This window comes from Protopterus annectens, chromosome 1.part0, assembly GCF_019279795.1.
Source record: "Protopterus annectens isolate FY-2018-M chromosome 1.part0, PAN1.0, whole genome shotgun sequence".
Lineage (NCBI taxonomy): Eukaryota > Metazoa > Chordata > Ceratodontiformes > Protopteridae > Protopterus > Protopterus annectens.
This window is the reverse complement of record NC_056725.1, coordinates 1,357,285,712-1,357,310,667: the sequence shown is the minus strand read 5'-3', so window position 1 is coordinate 1,357,310,667 and position 24,956 is coordinate 1,357,285,712. Positions and strand designations below refer to the sequence as shown.

General features: G+C 38.8%; 2 protein-coding genes across 5 annotated transcripts in view; one reads left to right on the top strand and one right to left on the bottom strand.

Moving 5' to 3' along the window:
- The window catches only part of AK9 (adenylate kinase 9), a 2,653,312-nt gene extending 2,635,036 nt beyond the window's left edge, over positions 1–18,276 (bottom strand). Inside the window, exon 1 of the mRNA XM_044066804.1 lies at positions 18,173–18,276. The gene's annotated coding sequence lies outside the window, so the exon portion shown is untranslated. The remainder of the gene's footprint in view (positions 1–18,172) is intronic.
- Positions 18,277–18,281: 5 nt separating this feature from the next.
- FIG4 (FIG4 phosphoinositide 5-phosphatase) overlaps positions 18,282–24,956 on the top strand; it is a 3,828,182-nt gene continuing 3,821,507 nt past the window's right edge. Inside the window, exon 1 of one of the 4 annotated variants that reach the window (XM_044066775.1) lies at positions 18,282–18,362. The gene's annotated coding sequence lies outside the window, so the exon portion shown is untranslated. Of the gene's footprint in view, positions 18,363–18,585; positions 18,666–18,745; positions 18,896–24,956 lie in introns of those variants that run through there. The other 3 variants (XM_044066785.1, XM_044066794.1, XM_044066766.1) reach the window with 3 other exon arrangements.

Genomic DNA, 24,956 nt, shown 5'->3' with positions numbered 1-24,956 from the left:
TGTGCGTGTTTCACTACTTGAAGGCCTATTTTCTTTCATCGGTGGTCATAATGTCTTTTTAGCATTTTTGGATTTTATATTTTACCTTTTAAAGAGTTACGTTTAGCCTGCTTTCCAAATTTTGTTCTGCTATTATGGAACAGCTAGCCATGACAAAAGGAAAATAAAAAAGTTCCACTCATTGCACATGCTTTGTTTCACTCTTAATAATCTAACAAACCACATTACTGCATGTACTAAAGCTGGCTTTACAAAATAGTGGAGACATTCATGCTGGATTAATGTGCCAATCACCAGGAGTAAAGAATGATGTATTACATGGTGATACACACAGGACTACTTAATACTGGATATTTAAAACAGGAATTTCAGTATGTAGAGCTGCATTGTATTCAGCAAACAAAATACAGTGCATGATCTGTTAAACTCTAAATCAGTGCTTCTCATCAGTACATAAGAGGTGGCACACATTTAACAAACAAGAAATTAGGTACCTTTGTCAGTGACATTAGGGCAGGCTTGTTAGTGGTAGCTATGCAATGTGTTTGAAATTAAAATTAAGGTTTCACTCATCTAAGGTAGAAAGCAGTAGTAGAAAGCAAATATTAAGAGGACTCAAGAAGGGGTACAAGAAATTGCTAGTTGGGATGGTTTGTCTATAGAACAGCTGGGCTTCCCAGTAGTAAGGTAGTAAAAATAGGATGAGTGTATGAAAGTTAGTGGTATTCTAGCATATAACACAACAAACAGAAGCACGGCCAATTTTAAGGATATATGAACTAGGTGGTTGCCTTGGGAATGGTTATCTTTTGCAGTGGAACAGGGTGCCTACGTGACAAGCACTTGCATCAGTGCAGATTTAGAAAGTATTATTCTCCCTCTCTGTCTCTCTCTTTCCTCCTTGCCATCCACATCAGTCAAAATGGAAGATTTTTAACAAAAATGCCTTCCGTGTATTTACGAATATAATCTGTCCCTCTGCTCTTCTCAAGAGTGAACTGCCTTGTACTTATCAGAGACAAACAGACAGGCAGAAGGCTCCCTGACTGATGTCTGCTGCTGCTAGTCTCACGTTTTCTTCTGCTGAACATGTGGGCTTCAAATCTACAAGACCACTTTAACACTTCTGAACAGCAAATGGCTGAAAAAAGGACACATAATTATCAGTACAAAGCTTATCCAACAGAGTATGGCATGTAGTATTCTATCAGCATTATATTTAATCATAGTTTTAAAACAAGTAAAACCAAATACATTTTATTTATGTTGATAGTGAAAACAGTTCATAGGTTGGTACCAGGCTATAGGCCCTATGGCCTATACAAGCCTAGCCAAACAATTCCCTGGATATTTCTTCCCACAATATTCACTTCCCTGGACCCCTGTCTAGCAGGGCGACTGACGTGATCCCCGGGGTGAATTTTCTATCTCCCATCCAATTGTCAAGGTTCCTCTTGAAGAGCGCCAAGGAGGTGCTCTGCTTGACATGTATGGGCAGTCTATTCCAGAGTATGGGGAGTCTATGGGTCAGAAACCTATCCCTCCAGCATGTTTTGTTCATTGTGATGACAAGGTTTAGATCCCTGGAGTGTGTGGCTCTGAGGGATTGGGATTTCTTTAAGTGGAGCATGTCCAACAGCTCAGGGTTTGACATGGCCTTGTATGTTAAGCAGAGATCGCCTCTGAGTAGACGATATGCCATAGAGTATAGCTGGAGTTTTTTTAGATGGTCAGCATTGGGCATCTGCTTTAGGCCTGTGATTCTTTTAGTGAGGTATTTCTGCGGCCTTTCCAGCTGTTGCAGATGTCTTGTGAGGTACATACCAAACGGGACGTTGTACTCTATAATGGGTCTAATGAGGGGTGAGTACAGTGGGACAATGACCTCCTTTTTTGTGGATGAAAATCCCTTAGTGATGAGGTGTGCCACATAGAAGGATTTCCTAACTGTTGTGGTGATGTGGTAATCGATGGTGAGACCACTGTCCACTTGTGTCCCTAAGTCTCTCATCACACTTTTGGAGCTTAGTGTACTGCCACATATGTGATAACTCATGGGTAAATGGCTTTTCACAAAGGGGATAACTATACATTTCTTGGCGTTAAGGTTGAGCCCATGGCTCTGGCCCCAAGCATCTGTTTCTGTAAGGCCCTTTTGTACAATATCCACATCATTTAGGGATTCAATAATGGCTCCCAGTTTGCAGTTATCTGTGAACTTTGTTAGCCAGAGTCCCTTAGTGTTGGCCTGTACTTCAGGGAAGTAGATGCCAAACAAGAGCGGTCCCAGGACTTAACCCTGAGGTACTCCACTTGTCACTTGTCTGGAGCTGGATTTGGAGTTGGCTACTTTTACAGTCTGGGTTCTATCAGTAAGCCAGTTGGCAACCCATCGAGTGACATAGGGATTTATGCCCAGCTTAGTAAGTTTATCTATGATTCTAGAGTGGGAGATGGTGTTGAAGGCCTTGGCGAGGTCCTGATTGGCTGTGTGGACCGCCTTACCCTCGTCCACATTCTGGAGACTGATTCAAAGAAGTCCATCAGTTTCATGAGAGAAGCTTGGCCCTTCAGAATCCAAACTGGGTGAGGTCCAGTGTTTGAAGGTTGCCAATGTCTTTGTTTATAAGTTTCATGATAATGCGTTCCATGCCCTTGCAGATCAGGCTTGTCAGACTGATGGAACGGTAGTTCCCAGGATCCAAGTTGGATCCCCCCTTGTGGAGTGGGATAACTGTAGCTGTGCGCCACTCAGTGGACACGAAGCCTGAGGTGAGGCTATGATTAAACATGACACTTAGGTGAGGTGCCAGTTCATTTTGTAGTTGTGCTAAGTCCCCAGCCCTGACCTGTTTAATTACATTGAAATAATGAATCTTTATACTTCTCCCTACAGAAATGGAAGGATGATATCATGCTTGTGTTTTTTCTGCTCTGATGTCATGTTTAATGGATGTTTTCATGACATTTACAAACAATCTGACATATTCTGTAAATAAGATAAACAATACAACACAGTTAAGGTTACAACAGAATCTGACATTAGTAGGCATATTGCTTAAATAGAACTATATTAAGATGCTAATGTTTAACTTTTTAATAACATCAACACTTATGATGGCAGTAAAAGTGTTATGGTGGTACACTGTTGCAGGGTTTACTTTGCTGCATCACAACATGTTCTTGTAAGAATGTCTTCTGTATGGAATCTGCATGTCATTCCTGTGTATAAGTTGGTGTTTCTACATCCCAAGTTTTAGACCTGCTGATATAACTGCCCATAAATGTAATTACTGTGTATGTGCAGCACATGAGGACCAGCCATGATTAGTCCTCTGCCTTACACCAGCAGACTGTTGGGGTATACCACAGCACCCCCTCCAGCACTAAATATGATAAAATGACTATTGGTGAATGAATGAATGAATGAATGAATGAATGAATGAACAAACGCATGCATCACCCTTACATACTATAAATTGCAGGAACCAGCTTTAGTCCCAAGCTCGATAGCCTCTTAATTCCATAAATGCTTTGACCAATTCGATTAGTGACACATTTCTTACTGCCACCAGATACTATCCCAGTTCTGATCAGGATAATTAATTTCTCACCAGCCACGTCCCTCTTACAGGATTATGCTTCTTAGTGCACTGTGCAGTTCACTTCCTTACTGGAATACATTTAAGAAACATGCTGCCCATTGAACATTCTTTTGTATATGCAGATGCACTACAAAAATTTGTGTGCCTGTTAACTTTCTTGGCCTGCTTATTTTTAACTGTGCAGACCAAGTTATCAAGATCTAGTTCTTATGAGCAAAACAGCATATTATGTACTTACTGATTTAGTTGTCTGTAATATTTTAAATTCTAAATGACTGCTAGTGTAGGGAAAGTCAGCAAGCTGTCAATAAGCTGTACCCTACACACTTAAGTGGAGCACAACTCATAAATCACAATTACATCATTTAACAAAGAACAAAAAAATGTAGCTTTGGCTTCCATCATGGTGAATGTGTAAGGTTGTCCAGATAACATAAAATTAAGCTAAGTTAAACTTTAAGGTGGGGGGGATAAAAAACATGAAACAGCTAAGATAGGCAGAAACAGTGTGCTCTTCATTTAAAAAAGAAAATAAAAACTCTTGTAGCCTTTACTATTGGACACAGTAAATCAATCATTTATCTTTAAAGAAAAGAATGAGTGTTGGTTTTTAAAGGAGGGATAATATTATACCATTTACTTCAATTGATGCTACATTTTTGGTTTTATTTTCCCTTCTGTGTTATTACTGATACTGTCATCTGACGTTTCATTAGTATATTTTTGTATTTTTTTTAAGTGTGCATTCTCCTACTATACCTACAGACCATCAAGCCTTCTCCTATTAGCCATGTCCATATTCATTCATTCCCTAGTTCAGGAAATTCTCCAGTGAGGGCAAGAGCTGGCTGGGAGAGACCATCATACAGGCAACTTCAGTAGTGGCTTGTGCCCTTACTGGCATCCCAGCAAAAAAGAAGACATTTGTTTATTAGGTCTAGTTCCTCCCTGGATGGAAAAGGAATGACCTGCATCACAGTGTGGACTACAGTGTCCTTCCCAATGCAAGTACATGCTCCCAAGAACTCACAATGATAGCTGCTGTCAAAGCATTGGCTGAACGCCCAGCCCTAAGAGTGCCTCCTTCAATAGCCTCCCCTCCTCCAAGGGATTGTGGTAATAAATGACCTTGGACTGCTCTTTCCAGAATGGGACATACCTATCTTCCCCTGCCAGTTCCATGTTGCATTTGAGCTGTTAATTGATTTTGGTCCACTTGGGCCAGAGCTAAAGCCCCTCCATGCATGCAAGTTGACTATATTTGTGTATGTTTAACTGGTTACATTGACTTGTACAGAGAGCCTTTTCAGTCACAACCCTAACTCAAAGAACAAATAAGGTTCCAAGCAAAACATGTACAGCTCATAGACAAACTATATCCATTCTTCTCCTGACTCCATTCTCATCTGCTGAATCCTCATTACAGGTCTATTACACAGCATAACACAGCACATCTACTCTCCTTCCCTCAGTTATTCCCTACTCATCCAGTGCTCCTTCACTAGGTAAACAGATACATCTGTAATTACCTTTGCTGTTGAAGTTTAACAACGACTACCCCAGTGAGTGAAAGTCACATTAAAAGGTGAAGAAGGGGCTCCAGAGGATGGATAGGAGAAGCTCTGAACCTTTGATCTAGTGTTCCATTTCACTTAAAGCCAGCACTGCATGAAAGGACATCCCTTCTGGTGAAACTGAAAATTAGGTAGCTTGAACGAGTAAGAGGAGATGTATATTTCTGGCAAAAATAGAAATAATATATTTGAATCAAGCCTATGCATTTGGTGCCCCTGTGATGAAAGTGGACATATGAAGTCTGAAAGGGGCTCAAGGAAAGACATATCACCATGAAACATAAAATTATATTTTTGTTCTCTTAGCATGCCTTTCATGTCTTCTACAGTACGTTTGTTCCTCAGTGATTTCAAAAGTAATGTAGAATAAATCTCATGAGCAAAATAAACATAATTTGGATAATAAACACACAGCCATAGATATTTCCTTAAAGTAACCATGTTATTCACATTTATGGATAATAAACACATGGCTACAGATCTAAGTAATTTTTATTAAAATTGTGTGCAATCTTTTTATTCCATAATACATTACTTGAAAGGAAACCTCATCTCAGATCAATACTTTCTCTTTTGGAAGTTGCTTATTTCTCTGTGAATACATTTCTCTGTGATTGAGTTGAAAGATGATATAATTGCTGTCATATAGGTGGGTTAGAAAACAAAGAACCACAAGAGAATATTCCTAAGTGGTTCTGCTTTGATATTTCGAGCCACATATATCCAGCTTATACCATACCAAAACTAAAAATGCAGACAGACAGAATTCCAAAGTGTAAGATGTCAACTAACATTCCAAATTAAAGAATATTAAAATTTTAAGAAGCAGAATATATAGAACTTTCATTCTTGGGGAAGTCTAACAGATATATTTAGCATTTTAAAGAAAGAAAATTGAATGCACCATCAACTCTGGCAGATGTGACCTTAGTTTAAAATGTCATCTGAAAGACTGTACCTCAGGAGTGTAATTCATTTCTCACACTGCACTGGAGTGTCAATACTGTATCAGAAATTCCATTACCTGTGCCTAGTTCTAATCTTCCAGGCATCAGAGGTGAATGCGCAGCCTTCTCAACCACTGACACAGACAATAGATAACTATATTTGAATTCTTCGACTACAGCTAAATTGTGAATGGTATCTTGCATGATAAGAAGCACCACCTCGCTCTCTTTCACAAATGAGGTCACATAATATTGGAGAATCAGGACTAATTATAAAAATCCACACAGTTCAACCTTGGAGTTAGACTACATTAGCAGTATGGTATGAGACAATATAGGTCCTGCCCACTTGAAAAGTATGTTAGATGCAGTGGTCATATTACTTTTAAGAGCAGGTTTCATAGGTTCATAGGTTTATACTAGGCTATCTGCCCTAAGGCATTTATAAGCCTAGCCCAAATTTTTGTGGCTTACGCCACCCCTTATATGAAAAAATACTGTGCCCATTAGTTTGTTGTGCCTCTGTCCAGCAGTGACACAGAGATGATTCCTGGGGTAAACCTATGATCTCCCATCCACAGGTCTAGATTTCTCTTGAACAGAGTCAGCGAGGTGCTCTGCCTCACATGGACCGGGATTTTATTCCACAGCATAGGGAGTCTCTGAGTGATAAATCTATCCCTCCAGCACGCCCTATTTCTATCCGTGCTAAGGTTTAAGTCGCTTGCTCTAGTGGTTTTGGTGGATTTGGATTTTTTGAGGTGGAGCATGTCCATTAATTCCGGGTTGGACATGGCCTTGTATGTCAGGCACATGTCACCTCTGAGCAGACGGTATGCGACTGAATAGAGCTGGAGTTTCTTCAATCTGGCAGCATATGACAGATTTTGGAGTCCCTTTATCCTTTTGGTGAGGAACTTTTGGGGTCTCTCCAATTGCTGCAGATGTCGGGTGAGATACATCCCGAATGGGGCATTGTACTCGATCATTGGTCTGATAAGTGAAGAGTACAGGGGAACAATAACCTCACTAGATCTGGATGTGAATCCCTTCATGATCAGGTGGGCAATGTAGTTCAAGTTGTTCATATTGCAAACAAGATTTCCAGATGTTTGAAACACCATTAACTTGGCATGCAAGAAGTTTGTAGAATACAGAGGAGTGATACAAAAATCATTGCAAGAAGCAGGTTTATCTTATAATCACTTCTAAGCTTTATACTTTTTCTTTTTCTGTCTAATACACATGCAGCAGCTTCATTTTTACTTGGAAGTTCAGTATTTTGTTTTGAGAGCTGTACTATTTGGGATTAAAAGTCTTATTTCTAAATTCAAATGTTCATGCAAAAATTATACTTTGAAAACTGCAAAGCTATAATTGTATACTGTTCTACATTTTCATCTTTTGTTTAAATTGTATGTTTATAAAACTGATAAATGTGCAATATTGTCACTTGCAGTAATTTTGATTTAGAATGCATACTTGTGCTGAAACTCCTGGGCTAAACCTGGTGTAGATTCAAATGGATCAGTGCTCTGCCATGGTAAACAAAATGTTTGTTAAGTTTCTGTAATCAAGACAGTGTCTGTTTGGAAATTACAGTAGTAAAAATGCCTGGAAATTACAGTAGTCAAAATGTCAGAAGATGTCTCATGTCTTCAATAATGCTTGAAATTAAAACTGGATGTGGAGCAATGCAAACTACATATGATTAAAAGTACTACAAGGATACCAAATGATAATATGGACAAAATACATATAGGTTCATAGGTAGGTACTAGACTATCGGCCCACGGGACTACGTTAGCCTAGCCAGCAAGGTACCATAGCTTACGCCACCCAAGAAAGTTATTTTCCTGTGCCACAGTTCAGCAGAGACACAGAAGTGATCCCCGGGGTGTATTTCCTATTTCCCATCCACTCATCAAGATTTTTCTTGAAGAGTGCTAATGAAGAACTTTGCTCGACATAGATGGGTAGCTTATTCCAGAGTATAGGAAGTCTCTGGGAGAGGAATCTATCCCTCCAGCGTTTCCTGTTTATTGTGGTAACAGGATTTAGGTCCCTAGAGCATGTAGCTTGGAGGGATTGGGATTTCTATAGGTGTAGCATGTCCAACAGCTCTGGGTTTGACACAGCTTTATATGTTAGGCAGAGATCACCTCGGAGTAGGCGATATGCTACGGAGCAAAGCTGGAGTTTTTTGAGGCGGTCAGTGTAGGGCATTTGTTTGAGGCCAGTAATCCTCTTTGTGAGGTACTTCTGTGGCCTTTCCAGCTGCTACAGATGTCTTGTGAGGTACATTCCAAAATGGGCATTGTACTCTATAATGGGTCTAATGAGTGACGAGTAGAGGGAAACAATGACCTCTTTTTTCCTGGATGAGAACCCTTTAATGACGAGGTGTGCCACGTAGAAGGACTTCCTGACTACTGTGGCGATGTGACTATCAAAGGAGAGACTACTGTCCAACTGGGTCCCAAGGTCTCTTATCATGCATTTGGTGTTAAGTAGATTGCTGCCTATGTGGTAGTTCATAGGTACAGAGATTTTACCAAAGGGGATGACACTGCACTTTTTGGCATTGAGCTTGAGGCCATAGCTCTGACACCAGGCATCTGTCTCAGTGAGGCCCTTCTGTAGGATGTCCACTTCATTTGGGGACTTGACTATGGCTCCTAGCTTGCAGTCATCTGTGAACTTCGTCAGCCAGAGGCCTTCTTTGTTAGCCTATACTTCAGAGAAGTAGATACCAAACAGGAGAGGTCCCAGGACGGAACCCTGTGGTACTCCACTTGTCACCGACTTGAGGTCAGATTTGGATTCTGCAACGTTTACAGTGCTGGGTCTGTCAGTGAGCCAGTTGGCAACCCATATTGTGACATAGGGATTTATACCTAGTTTAGTGAGTTTAGCTATAATTCCAGAATGGAGGTTGGTGTTGAAAGCCTTGGCAAGGTCAAGATAGACTCTGTGAACCACCTTAGACAAGGGAAGTTGCAAATTACATAGAAATAAATTGAATTTGTGGGAATAATACAAGCAGAATAATGTGTGGGAGGAGGAATAAGGTTTAAGAGAAGGCAGGAATTGAGCAATTTATGTAATGTTGGACGGAATATGAATTGTTACAAGAAAATAAAAGAAAGAAAACATATATAATATGTAATGCTAATATGGCTTGTTTTCTTTTCTGTTAATGTATGTGTGCCTATGTCTTAAGTGATAATTTAATAAACGTGCTTAAAAAAGACGTTAAAGCAGACGTACATTACAGGATTCCTGGATTACCCTCAGATCCATCATCTCCTGCAGTTCTCCTCTGTCTGCTTAACTCACTCAGGCACTCTATAGAGGCCTATTTGATGGGCCACTGAGGCTGTCTGGCTGTATGGTGCTTCATCAGGTAGATACATCCTAGCTTATCAGTAAACTTGTTACCAAACACATGTAGTACTGTCTGGATCACCTGAATATATGTAGAAGATAGATGCACACTTTCTCCATTGTCTCCCCCCAGCACTACTTCTTTCTCTCTCTCTCTCTCTTTCTGTCTTTTCTGTCTCCCCCCTTTCCATTATTCCTCACATTTGAATTCATGCCTTACTCTCCTTCACAATGGGTCTATATTAAATGAACAAATGCTTAAAATAGTAAATGCTGATTTATCGACCCATTAAGAACGAAGCCTTAAAATCTTGAAGACACAGAACAGTGATTTTTTTTTTCACAGGGAAAAAAATCACTGCTCCACCAAAAAAAAAAAAAAAGTTCAAAACACAAAATAAAGTGGGGGGCTTTGCCCCCATACCCCCCTGATGTGGGGGACTGTGCCCCCACACCTGCCCTACTTAAATATACCAACTCTGAGATTGCACCACAGTGGAGGAAATGGCAAAGTCCCAAAAATGGCCCAGCAATTTTTTTTCCCTGGGAAGAAAATTGTTGTTCTGTGTCTTCGGGATTTTAAGTTTTTTTAAGCGTTCGCTGATTTAAAGGGAACCCTTCACAACCATGCCCAATAATTGTACATACTGTAAATACTTTGGGTTTTTTTTGTATATTATTTTATTAATATAGATATGATATTCCTCTTCTCTTTTTATTCTTGTGCAGTTTGAGAAACAGGCAATGTAATGATTAAAAAAAAAGAAAAAAGGGAGCCTGGTTAAGGGGGCATGACAGAGTTCAAATGAATGTGCTTTTTTTCATTCCTGTTTGGGGAAATGGCTGATTAAAGACCATTGTTTTAAAACAGACAGCAAGTAAATGAAAAAGAATATTGAATATTATAAGGCTTTTTGTCTAGCACTTGCAAACATGTATACTAGGTAGCATTTCTCCATCTGGTCTTCATGCCTCCATGGAGACAATCTGATAAAGAGAAACTGGAGACAGTTTGGTGGAAGGTTATTGGCTGAGGGAAAAGAAGAAAAAGAACAGAGCAATTGGCTAGGACATAAGGTTCCCTGAAAATAATCAGGGGTTTTCCTGTGACAGCTTTTTCTTTGTTCAGTTTTGAGAAATGTAGGCACTGCAATGAAAAAACTGAGGAGGGGAGGAGATGGGGGAGAGCGGAATGATCTGGTTAAGAGATTATGACAAAAGAAAAATCAGTGTGCTTTTTCCTATGCTTGCATAGGGAAATGACTGGGTAAAAACCCTAGCTGTTATCCAGTAACAAGTTTATTACAAAGCATGTAAATGAAAAGAATATTGAATATTGCAAGGCTTTTTTATGATACAAGCTACCCTTGGCAGTTTTCTGTCTGGCTTGTATGTCACTAGAAGACAATTTAATAAACAGAAATGGGTAGGAGAAAGTGTTTATGGAAACCTTCAAGTGTTTTCTCAACTGGGAGAGTCATAGAGATATAGAAAATCAAACAGCACTTACTAATAGCACAGGCTGTACCATGCATCTTAGCATGACTAACCTTTCTTTTTTGTTAACTTGTCTGTGTAGCTATCAACTTAGAAATTATGTTCTTATTAGGAACCAAAAACTTCAATATTTGAAGATATACATTGTTTTGTGGTTATGGCTAAGTTCATAGGTTTTAGGAGGGTTTTTTGGGGGGAGGTTGTTTGTTCTGTTTGAGGGCTTTCAAAAAACAAAAAAGTTATGTAATATGTGACATAGGCGCAAATGGATATGACATGAAACAACTGTATAAAAGACCACCCTGCGGAACAGTATATACAAACATAAAAGTTGGAACTAGACATTTAGCAAAAGATCAGTTACATATATAAAAGGTGGTAATAATAACTATATAAGAAAATTATGCGTTCTGTACCATCTTTCAATCTAGATGGTGTTACAGATTTAAAAAAAAAAGAGTAGTGAACTAAATTAAAAATGTATCGTGCAAATAGCTATGCTACAGGAGATACACCTGGAAAGAACTGAACATGTGAATTTGATAAAGAAAGGTTTTCAGGATGGTTATTCAGTGGAATATCTGGGGCAAAGGATAAGAGGAGTAATTATATTAATTGCAAAAGGAGCTCCAATAGTGATAGAAGAGGGAAAAAAGATAATAATGGAAGTTATAGTACTAAGGGGCTACTGGCTAGGGAGGGGATTACACTGGCATGCATTTACATCCCCCCAAAACTGCTATAATGCAGCTTAAGAAAATTCTGGGAGAAATAATCAGCTTTCAGCAAAGAATATTACTTATAGGTGGAGACTACAATTTGGTTTGCAACAGTGAAGATGTGTCTGGGGGCCCTAGAAGGGAACATATAACAAAGGAGGGTAGATTTTTGAAGAAATGTATGAAAATGTTTGGCACAGAAGATGTGAATTCAGTACTACAGGTTCAACGTGAATTTACTCATCGAGATACAAAAACTGGGCTAGGCTAGATAGATTTTATATTTCACAGGAACATGTGCATTTAATTGTAGGTCTTGAAATGCACCCAATAACTATTTCAGATCATGCACCAATAATAACTAAAATAAATATGCAATGTACTGAAATAAAAAATGAGACACTAGCGCTTTCCTACCTATCAATTGAAAAGAGAGGAATTTAAGGAATGGGTTGTGGAATTAATTTAGGAGCTACTAGAGAAGACAGAATTATCTTCTGAAAACATGGCTAAGGAGTGGGATAAATTTAAAGTGGAGTTTAAAACTTGGTTGGAAATAAAAGAAAGAGAGATTTGGTTAAACAGTAACAAGAATTATTTAGAGGGATTGACAAATGTTAAAGTATTGCAAAACGGGGAATCACTCAGAACAAGAAAAGGAGGAACTATAGAATGCTAAACAGAAAATAAGGGATTACCTTGATAATATGCACAAGTTTAGAAGGACTGCTGTTAAGCAACTGTTTTTTTACAATAATTCTAGAGCACAAAAAACTTTGAGCACAACAACTCAGGCAGCAGAAAGTGGTAAGGGCAGTCACCAAGCTTAGGGAGCCTATAACAAGCAAGATAACAAGAGACCCTTTAGAAGTATTAGAAATATTTTTGAAATGTTATGAAAATTTGTATAAAGCAGAGAAATATGGAAATGAAGAAAAAGTACAAATGGAAATGTTTATGGAAGAATTAAATAAGCCAGAGTCAGAGGTAGATGAGGCTCAACTACTAACAGGATAGAAAATGATGAGATAAAAATGGCTATGTATAACCTACAGGAAAGTCCCCAGGAATAGATGGTATTCCTGTGGAAGTTTGGAAGATTGAAGGTTAGGAGGGGAAAAACTGATAAAGATCTGGAAGCTTTTGTTTAACAGTATTTTAAACGGAGGAGAAGTACTAGCATCCTAGAAGAAGGCAGTGGTAACGGTAATACCTAAAGAGGGTAAAGATCGATCAGATGCAACTTCATACAGGCCCTTTTCAATACTAAACCATGATTAAAAAGTGTTTATGTCTATACTGGCTAAAAGAATGGCAAAAGTGATATCAAAAATTGATAGATATGGATCAGTGTGGTTTTGTCGAGGCAAGGCAAACATTTGAGAATATTAATAGAACACTAATGATCCAGAGGGAAGCGGAATTTAAGAAAGTACCTCTTTAATTGATGGGTCTTGATGCAGAGAAAGCATTTGTCAGAGTAGACTGGGACTTCATGACCAGGGTAATGGAAGCATTTGCTTTCCCTGATACAATTATAAGGTTGATTAGAAGAATATATATGAGGGATCAGAGACGCGATTTAAAGTGGGTGCGGTCCTCTCCAATTATTTCTGCTTGAGTAGAGTAACTAGGCAGGGTTGTCTGTTTTCCCCTTTTTTGTTTGCATTATATTTAGAACCATTGGCAAAGAAAATAAGGGACTCAAAAATTCAAGGATATAATTGGTATTGTAGTCAGGAAAGGCTGGCTTTATTTGCAGATGATATTATTTTATATAAGACAGAACCAGAAAGGGACATTACAGTGTTGTGGAACATTTTAAGACAATGAAGCTAAAACAAAGGCAATAGCAGTAAATTATGTACCCACACAAGAATTGGTCCAACACTATCCATATTTATGGGGTCATGATAAAATGAAGTATTTAGGAGTATGGATTAGAAATGACTCTGTGGTGGCAGCTAAGGATATGTGGGAAGAGACTAAACAGAAGATAATACAAAAATTGAGAAACTGGAAGTTTTGTTATAGGGATATAGATACTAAGATACAAGCCAATAAAATGTTTTTAGTTCCATTAGTCTTATATACTGGTCGGGCATACTTTTATCAACTGGAGGAGAAGTTATGGATAGCAATTAAAAACGAGTTGAAGGATTTTATCTGGGAAGGGAAGACAGCAAGGGTCAAGTGGGATAAGATGATTCTACCAATAGAACAAGGCAAACTAGGATTACCTAAACTGAGGGGGTATTTTAGAGCAACACAGTTAAGGCTCTTATACAAAATGCAAGGAGAAAACTATAATTCAAAGTGGAAAGGAATGATGTTGAATCAGGGAGGAAGCTCAAAAAATAAGGAGAGATTGGGATTTTGGATGCAGACTCTTAAGGAGAACAATCAAAACATACAGAGTATAATATTCATAAAATAGCAGGGAGTATTCTAAGAACCAAACCAGCATGTGAATGGAGAAAAGAGATTTTGCCAGTAAGGATGACTGTGGTCAGGGATACAGATAATAGGCAAGAGGGGGCTGGAATTTATTGGAGAAAACTGGCAAATAAACCAAGGTATTGGGAGCAAATAACTACAAAAGGTAATAGAATGGGAAAAGGTCAAGAATTTATTTGGACTGCAGGTTAGAGATTGCCTTCCCTATCAAGGATCAATATCAGAATATAGGCAAGGAGAAAGAAATAGAGGTCTCCTAAATGAAAGACCAGCATTGGTAGAATTTTTAATAGCATCTAGAACAAAAGCTGACATTAAAAAAGGAATAATTAGCAAAGCATATAAAATATTACATGATAATTATAAGAATCAATCAGAGAAGCTTAGAAAGGATTGGGAAGAGAGATTGTCTCTGTGAATTGCTTATCTAGTGGGGGGATATATATATATCTCCCAAAAATGCAACAAAGTCTAGAGGATTTAGGATCTTTACCTGGAAGTGTTTACAGAGGTATTTTTTATACTCCAAGTAGACTCCAAATATTTTTTCCTCAATTGGATAGCGGATGTTGGGGGGGGGGTGACGGACAAGAAAGAGGTAGCTGGGAACATATTTTTTGGGAATGCAGTGAGCTGGCAGACTTTAGGGATTCCCTGCAGACTGTTCTGTCGGAGATGCTGGGTGGGCGGTTTGGACTGACTGGGGAGATTTTTTTTTATTTTTGAGTTATGCTGCAGAATTGGAATTGCCTAGACACAGTAAAGCCTTGCCGAGTCTAATTATGGTGGCTGTCAAAAAAGCAATTACGAGAAAATGGAAATCAAAGTCTAGACCAACTTTACTAGAAGGAGTGAACATAGTAACAGAAATAAAACAACTGGAAGCCAGATCTTTAGAAAAGGAAAGGAGCAAACTACATAGGAAAAATGGGAATTGTGGGAACAATACATGCAGAGCAGGGACAAGATTTAAGAGGCAGGATTTGAATGAGCCATATAATGCTTAACTGACAATGACAGGATGGTTTATAAGTGATGTATAATGTTTGCAACTACAGTTGTTTCAATGGTGTCTGTGATGTAAACTTAAGTGGTATCATTTTGTATGTGTTTCATTTATATAAATGTAAGATTGCCTTTGTCATATGTGAAAATGTAATAAAGATGTTTGGAGAGAAAAAGAATAGATATTATATTATATGACGTTATGACAGTGTGTAGGTACTCCTCTTACCAATTTGACTGACTGAATTCTTGTATCATATCTATTTATGATTATGTTAATTTATGCAACATACTACCTTAATACACATACGCTTGCCTACTTTTACATTATAACTGCTGTATTGCTGTTTATTGTTTTGATTTCACAGTGCTGAGACTGACAATGGTCTAAGTGGATCAGTGTTGTATCTCAATTAACAAATGTTAAATTAACAAATAAAAATAAATTTAAAAAAAAATCTTTGTAAGTTACATACTCCACACATTCCAGCATTCCTTGCTACTAAAAAGCAGGCCCATTCGCAAGCAAAATCATCTAATTTATCAGAGTCCCCAAGTCTTTCCTTCCAGGTCCATGTCTGAAGATGCCAGGAAATGCTGGACAGTTGAGCCAGTGGGGCTGTGCGCAATGAATGTGAAGACTTGGGGAACAAAATTAGCATGAAAAAATTTCTAACTAGTGTTATACATTCTCATCTCATATTACCCCTTTCTTCATTTGTAGGCTTCCAGTAAATTCTGGCCGTTGTTTGAATTGTTGGATTTTCCTACACAGTTAATTGTCATACCTCGTTGCATTCAGTATGTTTCCATAAAACTGCTTAACTTCCTCAGAATGCTCAACAACCATAATGGCAATAATCTGAGACTTATCCTTAGTAACTGTATTACTCACATACCACCCCACCTAAAACTAGTTATGAAAGTATATTTGTATTTATTTAATTATGTGTTAAGCCAGGTAAGTGGATTAATACGCCAGGTAAGTGGATTAATACATGCACTTGTTTAAAGCCATTTCCCAGGTCAGTATGGCAACAGTAAGGATTACATGTATGGATAACTTAGGGTAGTCATTAAGTGCCATGCTTTGGCAGGTGTGAGGAAATCACAATGATTTAAGGAAAACTGCATGAGTGTAACATGCAAAACCAAACAATTTGTTCAGCTGTCTGTAATGTACTTTCCTCCATAAAAGTCCTTCTCAATTCATTCCAACCATTTTCTAGCTTTATGTTTCTGCTTGCCTCCTGTTTTGTATGTGACTCTGGAGCTGTGATACCCCTTATCACATTTGGAGGGCAATTGTTTCTATCACTGTTTTCTCATTTTCAGCCAAGTGACTCGTTTTACTATCGACCTTAACCTCTCACCATGCAACACACCCCTTATGTTTCACTTCTCTGGGATTATTTTGCTCTTATATGTGACTGCAGCAAGCATTTATCTGCCATATTGGTGAACTGGAACATTACGTCATGTGTCTTAGTAATCAAATGGTAGCTTACATCACAGTATCATTTTTTTTACTGTTATTGTTATTAGTGTGTGTTTTCATATTAAATAAAACTGATTATTTCACGATTATGTTTTATAACCATAATCATTAGCAATCAGTAATAAACCAAATGTCAGCAAGAGAAGCAAAAGAAAACAGTAGCCCTCTGTCAGTCCTCAAATTAAGCCTGGTCCTATTATTTTCCAAGACAGCTAACTTGAACACTACAGAAAACCAGATGGTTAGTCCAACTAGTTTTGGGTTGAAAACTCTGTTGTGCATTAAGAAACAGCCACTAACCACTATGGGAGTGTGAGCAGCGAACACTGTGAGCCATATAAGAGGAATGCATTTATTTAATACTAGACTAGCCACTAGTGCAGTTTGTGACAGGAAATGTTGTCCACTCCACTAAAGAGACATGTAAATACTAGAGAGTGACTACCAGCAGCAAAAATGCTTTGCTGTACTGTCTCAGGCAAATCTCTGGCCATATAAAACATAATGGCTCTGTCATAGCCTAGTGCAAGGCACTAATGGGCCAAACTGGTCTAGTGGGCCTAAGGTCAGCCCTGGTCCGGTGTCTTCTATTATTTCCAAAATACTTAAACGCTTCCAAGCAGAAAACCTAAACCTTCTGGACTCTGGGCCGACTCTTGAGCACTATTTGATTAAGTCACTTGTCCACTATATACTAAGGGAATCAAACTCAGTACCACAAGATGAAGAAAGCTGGCGGATCATAGTCTTAATCTCCTACTCAAACTCTCAAACTGCTTAACAACTAAGGTCATATATATATATATATATATATATATATATATATATATATATATATATATATATATATATATATGTATATATGCACACACACATATATATCATACCTCTTAACCTGTTAAAGCAAGCAATCTGGACAAAGACACAAAATTAGGGACACTTTTAAAGTATTGCTCCTACAAGCTTAGAAAATTGATAGAATAACAGATTTTGCATTAGCATGAATTTTCTGAAGGGTATGAAGTCTGAAACCTAAAAGTCTGTCATTATTTTTTTACTTCAAATCTCAATGATTTGCCAGAAAACTGCAATTTTTATGAGAAACAGATCAAAAATATGAGGCAAAAATCTGGGCATTCTTTGAAAATCTGTATAGCTGAGAGGTATACGTGTGTGTGTTTAATATATATAAAATGTTGTATTATACATACTTCACACCAATGCTTATCCAGTTTAAGATGCACGAATTGTTTCAAAAACGGTTACCTCGCTGCAAACAAACCCCTATTATTGCCGGTTTCACTTAAAACATGCTGTACATCTGTATTCTAAATAAGTATTTAACTATACAGCCAAGTTATCCATTATGATAACAATATACCTCTACTTTGGAATTGGCTTTGAACTACACCTGAATACATTTACACCTCAAAATGTCTAAACTACAATACTAAATTACTTAACATACTTGATCTTTACATACCTGAACGTTTGATACTCAATTTCTCAGTTTCCCCTCTAATGCACTGATTTGTGTGTATGGTGACCATAGAAACTTTTAGAGATTTTTGACTTGAATTCTGGGAAATTGAGTCCGGCAAGGGATAGTATTCTGATGAACGCAGTTAACATGCCAGGCGGGCGTTGTTTTTAGTGTGATACTGTCATTGTCGGTACGTATGAACAATGCTGTGAATTTAAAATAAGTTGGCAACTCTAAAGTGTAATAACATATAATACAAAACTATTTTTTTCCACCCTTACATTACCTGATCTCGACTAGTGGCATAACTCTGAAAGCAGAGTTCCACGATGTTACTGAAAATATATCAAAATAAACAAATGAAAAAATAGTTTACGCGTGTTTCTTATTGTAAAGCACTGTTTAAATGTGCGTATTTGGATTTGCGACTGCTACATAAATACCGTTTTAATAGAATAGGATAGTACCACAGTTAATATAATTTTATTGATTGGTAAGTACACAAGAAGTGTTGAATATTAATGAGAAAGTTCACTGCTACTTGGATAAATTAAAATAAACTGTTTCGCTTATTGCGATTTACGGTGAACTCAGTACCAAGACAGTCTTTTCACCTAGCAAGCGTATACTTGTTTGGGCCTTCTGATGCGCCGTCCTTTAGTCAGCTGGTCGTGACAGTTTAAAAGTGGAAGTACCGGGCATAGGAAAAACAATGAAAAAACGGTATAATTTAAGATTTTTATTTGGGCTTCATCTTCTTGAGTTTTCGGAGTTGTTAAACTTGCTATTTTTAAGCATTAAGGCTCAGTTAGTAATAATCCAAAGTGTGAAGTTCAAATTAAACAGTAATTGCCATTATTCCGTTTCGAGTGTATATTTAAGTGTTTTTTTAAAATGTTTGCGTTCTAGATGTTTTTAGTCGCAGTTTGTGGTTCAGTAATAGTCATATTGGCTTGGAGTGTAATTAGCAGAATTGTTTTTTTTTTTGGAATGCTTTGTGGACTTTGCTGCAGCTTTTGTGGTCTGAAGCACGGTTTTGTGTCATGCGTATCTTCTTAAAGTGCTACAAGAAAATTAGGACAGTTTTACTGAAATTGGAGTTGTGTGTTTGTTTTTTCCACTATTGTACCACTGTTATAGGCTTGTGCTACAGGTGCTGACCTAAAATTACGTAACATGAAAGTTCGCATGCTCGTTATTTCATTGTGGGAAGGAAGGTGTTGTTTGAAAATTAGTAGCTGTATGTTTTCTTGCTGTACCTTTCATTTGCCTTCGATTTTGGGTAGATATTTTGCTCCATGGGGTGATCTGTAATGAGAGTAGGGACCAAGTTGAGGAGAGCCTGGAGAGGTGGAGATATGCTCTAGAGAGGAGAGGAATGAAGGTCAGCAGGACTAAGACAGAATATGTGTGTGTGAATGAGAGGGAGGATAGAGGAATGGTGAGGATGCGTGACAGACTGGTACCAGTAAGAGTGAAAGGGAAGGTCTACAAGAGGGTAGTGAGACCAGCTGTGTTGTATGGGTTGGAGACAGTGGCATTGACAAAGAGGCAGGAGTCAGAGCTGGAAGTGGCAGAGTTAAAGATGTTTTGCACTGGGTGTGACAAGGATGGACAAGATTAGGAATCGGTATACTAGAGGGTCAGCTCAGGTTGGACGGTTTGGAGACAGTCAGAGAGGCGAGATTGCATTGGTTTGGACATGTGCTGAGGAGGGATGCTGTGTATATTGGGAAAAGGATGCTAAGGATGGAGCTGCCAGGTAAGAGGAAAAGAGGAAGGCCTAAGATAAGGTTTATGGATGTGGTGAGAGAGGGCATGTAGGTGGTTGGTGTGACAGAGCAATATGCAGAGGACAGGAAGAAATGGAAACAGATGATCTGCTGTGGCGACCCCTAACGGGAACAGCCAAAAGAGAAGAGGATTTTGCTCCATGGGGTTGGGGTGTCACTTCAAAGGCAAAATCCATCCATCCATAACCTCTAACATAAATGGATTTTTAACAGGACAGTCGATTACGGTAATTGGTACTTGCGTATTATCACAACCAGATTTTTGCGATCGTAAAGGTTGCTTCCTGATAGTGAAGTGTGTCCGGTAAGATTTAAAAAATGGGACACGATGTGTTTTCTTTGACAAGGAAGGGTCTTTTATGCAGGGTTATGAATACAAATTAGAAAAATAGTGAACTGTCTATGCATGCACTTCCCTGGCGGCAGCATGTCATTGCATCTTCCCGGTTACTGAGATCACTGCATGATTACACGTAGTAAGAGCACTTTTTCCCAAAGCATCTCATTGCCGGACAATGCTCTCCTCTTCCTGTACTTTGTGGCTGTTAGCAACCGTTTTTTTTTTTTTTTTTTTAATTTTGACCTGAAGATGTCTTTACAAATAGTACTCTTCCCCCCCCCCCAAAAAAAAAAAGTGACCAAAAACCACCATTATTACAGGCTCTGCCTTTGCCTTCTCTAAAGGCTGCTTCCTTCCACACTTGTCAAAATAATCCGTTCGTCAGAACAACAGCAGGCATTCTAATTCAAGCGTGCGTGTGTGTAAGGTACTCTGAAAACACGAAGCGGGTTTCCTCAAACGTTTGTCTTCCCCTTCACACAGACCCTGTAACGGAAAGCTAGTCCACAACAAATAAAACAGGCCCTAAATACCACCTTACAGTGGTTTGTGGCCTCGTTTGTACAGAAGTATTGTAAATTCGCAACCAAGAAAATCTGGTTGCGATAATACGCAAGTACCCGGTAATTATGTAATTGCAAGCATTGCTCTAAAATAAGATTAAATATAGTCTTAACTCGCCATCCACTATAGTCTTAACTCGCCATCCACTTATAACTGGGGTTGGAAGCAAACATATTTTGTTTGCAAAAAAACATATTTTTGCACCTGATTGAAATAATTACGCTTCCTTTGAAATTGCTAGTTGTCTAAATTATCAGATGTGCAGACGGGGCAGAAATTGGGAGGAATGTCAGTAAGAGAATCTAACAGAAGAGTTAAAATGTTTGCAGTTTCTCTAAATATCCAAACTCAGTTAACACCAGTGACTGAGGGAACTCCTCTTAAACTATTTACGTAGAACAGCCAAATGTGAACAGTTACTTTGGACTACCAAAACCCAGTCAACACAGGTGACTAAAGGGAGTCTGCCAAGTCAGTTGGGAAGGTCAGATGTTAGCCATACCTGTCCAGCTAAACTTAAATTTAATCACAAAGGGGTCAACACCTTTGTTTGAAACTTGTAGTTGAAGGAAGTGGCTGAAGGCAGCCTTTGAAGGGGCCATATCATCTGAGCCCATGCCCACTCCTTCAAGGTCTTCCAGAAATTTAGTTCCTATTCTGCCCATTTGACATGGTTGACCATTTCCCTCCAGACCAACCAGGAATGCCATATGCAAAGGCACCCTACTAGCTCAGCTAGACTACAACCTTCCTCCTCTTGCAGCTACCTCCACAAAAAACTCCACCACCATCCAAACCCCAAATAACTCCGTTTGCTGCTTCGTCACTCCTTCCCTTAGGAAGAAGTACCCGTGAGCATTACTTAATAACGCCTACTGGCTATCTCTCCAGCAATGTGCAGTTCACCTTCTTGGGCACAAGTCTACAAGCTTTATAAGGAGGACTCCTATCCAATTTAATCTCCCAGTTACAGTCTAAAAAGATTTAACCACTCAGTGCCATTTCAGTGTCTCAGAACCAGTCTTCATTGCTTTAACCATGTCTTCTCCATCCTAGGTCTCAAGCCCTACCACCCTCCATTTTGGAGACTTTTCTGCTTACTCTTTGCTGTGCACAGCGTAAAGATAATCTCAAGTCAAAAGCAGAATGCAACTGGAACGTTATAGAATGTTTCTCCCCTTTCAACTGTCAGGCACCTCTTCATTTCCAAATATTTTTTGTCCAGCACATAATCTTAATATTCTAATTTAATGAAATGTTTCAGTAGCTTGTGAATATTGTATATAATGACCTACGCATACCCTTTTCTTCTTTATTACTCTCACTGTTTTTATATAACCACAGTGTGCTCTCTCTTTCTGTGGCGACCCCTAACCGGGAAAAAGCCGAAAGAAGTGTGCTCTTTCTTTGTTTTATAACACATGCTCCATCTCTCCTGTCCTAAGTACTTCATGTCCTTTTAGTTGTTTTTATTTCTGTTATTGGTGCCATGTAATTATCAGACACACTTTTGCTTGTTTTATAATTTTTCACATTGGACTGCTTAACTAATGCTATTTTTGTATATCCTGGCTGAGATTGAAATTAGTCCATTTGGATCAGTGCTCTACCACTCATATGAAAGTGGAAGGCGAAAAAAAAACTCGTATAAGCAACACAGGAAATTCCTTCCCAATCCTTTGCATGATGACCCTTGCATGATGACCCTTGCAGGCCAGTAAAACTGTGAACTCACCACAGCATGCAATTCCCCTTGTTTTTTCAAAGAGGTTTGGTTGTTTTTTTGTTAACCCTGTATTGAAGGGAATCTGTCCTGTACCCACAATTCATGAAGTGTATTTCTCTTATCTTTCCAACTACCTTTTCAATCCACGCCTTCCTATGTATCTCATATTTTGTTTCGCCACCTTGCACTGACCTTCCAGGATCCTGCTGCTGTCCTCACCTCACTGCTGCTGACTGTGTAATTCCTCCAGAGCACATTTCTTTCTGCCATCAATGCCGTGGCCCTCCTCTATTGTTGTCTGGAAATGCATGATAATCCTCAAAGGCATCACACACTTTATTGGTAGAAATGTGGCTGCAGCCAAATGCTTATTGCAGCCAGTTAATTACCAGATATGTGCAAAGAGCAGGTCTTGGAAGGAATAAGGCCATCCAAAAGAACAGTAAAAAATGTAGAGTTGATTTATTTACATATTGTTGACCAGGTTAATCTAGTTAGCCTTTTTTTGTGGGAGGTCTGGGGTGGTATTCATATTAACTGGAGGACATTTGGTCAGGGTATCAGAGAACGTCTTCTTATTCTTATTGATTGATAAGTGTCATGAGATCTTTTACATCCATTTGAGCTGCCACCAACTGAGGCAAATGGGGCCTCTGTTTAATGTCTCTTCCAAGTTCCCTTGAATTACCAAACCCAGTCAACTTCTGTAACTGAGGGGATCCTGACGAGATAGCTTGTGTGTCTCTGGCATTGGTCAGACCTGCCCGCTTGAGCCTGTATTTAATCACCTAGGGGTCCATCCTTTGTCGAGGCCCCTTGTGTGATGGAAGTGGCTGAAGCCTGCCAGTTGAAGAAGCCAGATTAAGCCTATGCTCCCAAATTTTAGCCTTCCTCTTCTACTACAGAAGGGGATGGTCTTTTTATTTCTAGAAAATTGACATCTATTAGACAAACTTCTTAACTGTACCTCTCACCTGCTTCTCTTTTGGGTGTTTTGCTTTGTACATGAGTGTAGTAAGTACTGCAGGGCAGAGTTGTGATAGGTGTGATCTTTACTTACAGCTTCAAGTATCACAGTGGGGAGCTCATGGCCACACACAAGAGTTATACAGCTTCAAGTATCACAGTGGGGAGCTCATGGCCACACACAAGAGTTACATTTCACCTTCATTTTTAACATGAGCGAGAGGGAGAAAACTGCACATAAATATTAGCAGCAGACCTTTGATTCTGATTTAACAAGAAATACTAAATCTGTATCTGGGTTAGCAGGTATTATTGCTTACAAATCACTAAGTCAGGACTTAATGTAAAGTTATGACCTCAACCTAAGCAGCTCCACCCTTTGCTGCCACCATATCATATGTCACACCCATGGCTTTCTCACTACTCCCCAGATATTGTAGCACTTAGAGACCTGGCTAAAACTACATATTGCTAACACGGAAATAATCCCTCCAGGATATAATAAACATAGACATGACCGGCTAAATAAAAAAGGTGGAGGTGTCGCATTAATCTATCGTGACACTTTAGCTGTTGCACCATATGATAAACCTGTACCAACATTCAGAAATATGGAATTATTACTAGTTAACCTTCACATCAACAACAGAAAACAATTATGTATTGCTACACTCTGTATTCACCCAGGTTGAAACATACCTACTCTGGAAGATTTTCTACCCTGGACCACCCTTAATATATCAAATGAAACCATTATTCATGGTGACACAAATATAAACTGGCAAACTCTCATCTCTGACTCACCAGTAAATAGTATTAACTTGCACAGGTTTACTCAGCTAATCTCTAACCCCACTCGTAAGGTTAAAAAACAAACCGAATCAACCCTAGACTGGATACTCGTCTCACACCCTCAAAAATTCATCATGGCAAGGGCCCTACCCAGTACCTTTAGTGACCATCTTCGTGCCTATACCATAGAGCTCAATTGCATTGTCTAAAAACAACTAGGAATCTTACCCATTTTAATGAACAACTATTCTTAGAGTCTCTAAACACCCACAACTGGTCCCCTACCAAATTTCTACTACTGGATGAAGCAGTCAACTACTTGAATAAAGTCCTTTTAGCTATTTTAGACAAGCTTGCCCCCACATGTACCAAAAGAGTAAAGCCTAACCATGCCCCCATGGCTAACTAAACAGTTACCTACCTCCAGGGATAAAGCCTGGAATGAATGGCATTGACATAGAACCCCACAACTTGAACTCGGATATAAACAATTCCATAACAACGCCAAAAAGCAAGTCATCAATGATAAAAAAGCTATTTCTCCACTAAACTCACTACCGAACAAAATAACCCCAAATTGTTCTGGAACTCTTTCCTCTCCTA